Raw genomic sequence first — 4,331 nt, forward strand, 5'->3', positions numbered from 1 at the left:
CTGGTGTAATTGTTTCTTTGAATGTGATCATACAACAAGAAAAATAATGCTAAGAGTTTTCCTAATCTAACTGTTGCACAATAAATTCAGCATTATTAGAAACACTCTTAAGTGAAAGGTTGATTCCTAAGTATTTTTTCATAGCAGTTACACTACAAACAAAATGCAGGGTCTTAAAGCCCCCCTCCAATGTATTTTGACATTTCTATCAAATTTCATATTTTTCTGAGTCATTTCCTTACAATGTTGATTACCCACAGTTTGCCAAATATTTTTAGAAAAATGGCTTAATTTTGTGCTCAAAGTTGTAAAAATTGCTTAGTTGTTAAAACAGGGTTGTGACGTATGACTATAGTAATTCCATAAGTCATACGTCATTCTCCAAGCTTGCGCAGGCGCACTGTCATGCCTCGTTAAAAAACTGTCACGCTGTCACGCCTCGTTAAGTCAGAGAACAAACCGATAAACTTCGTTGTGAGCTAGCTAACCAATTTATCATGTAATTTACTTAGAACTTACAGTAGGTATGTCTCTGTGTCTGATTGTTGGTTTGTTTTTCTAGTTTAGTTAGCTAATTTAACTAAGTTGTAGTTAGCCAGGTGTAGTTGGGTAGCAAGCATAGTTATTGCAGAAAGTTAGCTAACAGAGGGTCTTCATTTTATTTTTGACAGGACCATCGACTGTATGATTGATAACAGCTGATACTCGCACATTAGTTTCTATCATGGGTAAGTAAGCTACTCCTGCCAGACAGTAAAGTGTACTAAACTTTACAATGTAGTGATGTTAACCCAGCATATCGTTAGTGAACACTCCAGCCTGTCAGTTTTTGGTTGTCATGGTAATGTATTACGTCCGGCTATTAACCACACCCCCATTCTCTGTTTGAGAAGGAACGTTAACCAAAAACGGTGGTTAAAACTGGCTGGAGGGGGCTTTAATCTGCAGAGGTTGCGCTACAATTAAATCAGGTTTTTGTCAAACATAATGTACATGTAAGGGCCCTCAATTACGAAATAAACAGCAGAATGGGAATTCGCTTTTAACAGTGTTACTTTGCATTTAGAGCACAGTTCATCTGGTCCAAAGGGAATGGAGGTCCGGTCACTGTAAATGTGTGGGTGCTTGACTTGGTGAGAATTACACTGCATTAGAATTGGGATTCAGAGGTATATAGAATATGCTTACATCAACTTTTTATTACAGAGAGGGGGTACAAATTATCCTCCTTAAGAACTTAATTTGTTTTAGTAAACTGTACAGTGGAGAGAGATGAGAAATCTGGCAGAGAGTGATCAGGAGATCCCCGGGAGGTCTCAGATCTGCATATTTTTCTAATTGTGTCACATGCCTCCAAACATAGTGTATACTCAAACCATATTAAGCCATTGTCTTATAATTTATACTTTGAAATAGTCTTTTAATAGAAGTTGCGACAATGTTTGAAATACATTTTCTTGACACAAGCACCCCCTGTAGAACTCATCATTGAACTAATCTAACCGTCGCTGTTCTCAACATTGGCACACATTTCAATTGAACCACAAATTAACAGTCACATTTATGGGATGCGAATTGTGACTTGAAAAATGCTGGCAGTATGACAGTGCATACGTAATATCACTTGAATGATGACTGATGGCAGCCACTAACAACCAGTTTGAAATCTAATATGCAAAAGACTGCAAAAATAAACAATACTAAATGGCTCCTTTTATGAAATTTAATATCTGAGCGATTGCAAAAAGAAACACTTTAAAATGCCTACACAAGTGCACAGTACCTGTTTGGAAGCCCAGCTACACTGTAATTTAGATCCTCGTTCTGGCAATGTTTATACCAAATTTTAAACTTGACATCACTATAATCCTAGAAGCATCAAATTCTAACTAGAATGAGGTCTTTCTTCTAGACACATTTTGTGAGGATGGTAATTATGTTGACTTATTATTTCAGTTATTGTGAATACAATGATGAATTTAACGGTGTTTCCTCTAGGGTTTTTTTCATTCATTTTTTCAAATTACTATTTGACAAACCTACTCAATTAAAAGTATAATTGGACTGGATTGATAAAATGAACTACACAAAGTAGGCTACAAGTTATTTTGTGTTTTAATATTGTTGTTGGCCAGATACCTTTTGTGGAATTATAGCTAAGTGTTTGATCTGCTGTGAATCGTTATTATTAACTGTGTATCAGTTATTTCTAGGGAATGCACTTTGCTTGTTGATCATCTCATATTTAGCCATTTCTGTTTAATACACTTGCAGCCTGCTAATGTTGCCTTTGCCTTTTTTACATGGACATGAAGCCAAGCAAACCACTTGCTCTGTTATGAAGGTGCACATGATCTGCCTTCTCCAAAAGGTCAGGAACCCCATAGATCTGATTATTCCTAAAGTATTTATAATCTTTACAATGCAAAGAATTACTGGGGCAATAACACAGGAGCAGCATGTTGTTTAATGAAGTAGTAAAGCCTACATATTAGAGGCAGGCCTGCGCGTCACACGTAGGACTGTTGTATTCCCTCTGCATCTCAAAACTTGTTTCCTGAATAAATAACAAATGGAGGATTCTGCTAATTTAGTCTCTCAGAATCAATCCAGTGATCATCTGACTTAGATTTTTATTCAGTGGGTAGCCTTCATTTGTTCTGAGACTAAGTAGGCTTTAACACGCCGTTAATGGAAAGTGAAAGTAGTTCTGCAGCTTGTGAACGGGTCATACAGGCTGCTTTCCAACACGCACAGTGGCACAGTGTGCAATTACTAGCTTTGGGTAACAACCAAACCTTCAATTCAAAAGGTATTTGCCTGATTTTGTAAATGTTTGCATCTGCCCAGCTCATTAATATCTGGCATAAGTACACCGGCTAAAGCTTTATGCGTAATAACTGCACACACACATCTTGGATGACAGCATATACCAAACGATTATGTGGTGTGACATCCCCATCTCTTTCAGCTGCTGGGTTGTCTATTTCTTTGTGTTCTATGTTGCAGATGCCAGTAGGTGTGGTTAAAATCATCAGTTATTGGAGCCACCTGGGCCCGGTGTTCTCCAGTATAAAAGCATGTCTCATGTTCTGCACTGTGGGCTAGAGAGGAGGGAAACCCTGTTCCCTATGCTCCATGCTCCTCCTTATTTTTGTTTCTTTCACCATACAACACTCCACTCACTATTTCTTCAAGCATGCATACCTGCTGACATGACTGACCTATTGATTATCACACTTCATAGGATTATTTGAATATCAAGTTGTTTCTGTTTGTTTAGAAATAAAAGTAATGGTACCATACTGCAGTTTTATGTCATCGTACTGTTCTTTTTTGTCACGGTTTTGAGCCAGCCGTGACAAAATGGGGGCTCTGGGATCCAAAACCATTTGGTAATGTTGAATCTGGCCTACTGTGACAAAAATGGGGCTTGTCCATTATCTTTGTCTGGTAAGTTTTCAAATGCGGAGTTAGAAACTGTTGGCATTCCGATGTTAGGTTTAGGGCTGCAGCTAACGATGATTTTAGTATTCGAAGCTTGTATAGATCATTTCAACGATTCATCGATGTGTCATTTAAGAAGTACTTTTGCTTGGCTGACTGTGAGGTTACAACTCACAGCCCAAAAAGGAGAACAACAAACGCACGTGTGCACATTTTCAGTTGAGGGCTGCGGATTACTTTGGTTAGCCTTCAACTCAACAATCAGTCATGATTTCAGTTAAATGCTAAAGTTACTGTTACCTTGTCTGTGGTCCGCTGGCAGAACACCGGCTGCTTTCTGATAAGGCGTCGTGCTGTTGCCGAGGCGACAAAAGTTTCGTTTTACAGTGGACAGACTGACATTACAGAGTTGTTGTTTTCTTTAGCTTGAAATACACTCACCTAAAGGATTATTAGGAACACCTGTTCAATTTCTCATTAATGCAATTATCTAATCAAGCAATCACATGGCAGTTGCTTCAATGCATTTAGGGGTGTGGGCCTGGTCAAGACAATCTCCTGAACTCCAAACTGAATGTCAGAATGGGAAAGAAAGGTGATTTAAGCAATTTTGAGCGTGGCATGGTTGTTGGTGCCAGACGAGCCGGTCTGAGTATTTCACAGTCTGCTCAGTTACTGGGATTTTCGCGCACAACCATTTCTAGGATTTACAAAGAATGGTGTGAAAGGGAAAAACATCCAGTATGCGGCAGTCCTGTGGGCGAAAATGCCTTGTTGATGCTAGAGGTCAGAGGAGAATGGGCCGACTGATTCAAGCTGATAGAAGAGCAACTTTGACTGAAATAACCACTCGTTACAACCGAGGTATGCAGCAAAGCATTTGT

At 38.8% G+C, this 4,331-nt stretch overlaps 1 long non-coding RNA gene across 1 annotated transcript; it reads left to right on the forward strand.

Annotated features, from left to right (window-relative positions):
- The first annotated feature begins 670 nt into the window (after positions 1 to 670).
- Positions 671 to 3,301, forward strand: LOC123957822. Its single transcript, XR_006821904.1, has 3 exons — positions 671 to 728; positions 2,316 to 2,371; positions 3,010 to 3,301. It is a non-coding gene; the product is annotated as an uncharacterized LOC123957822 (long non-coding RNA).
- The last annotated feature ends 1,030 nt before the right edge of the window (positions 3,302 to 4,331 follow it).

This window comes from Micropterus dolomieu, linkage group LG19, assembly GCF_021292245.1.
Source record: "Micropterus dolomieu isolate WLL.071019.BEF.003 ecotype Adirondacks linkage group LG19, ASM2129224v1, whole genome shotgun sequence".
Taxonomy (NCBI): Eukaryota; Metazoa; Chordata; class Actinopteri; order Centrarchiformes; family Centrarchidae; genus Micropterus; species Micropterus dolomieu.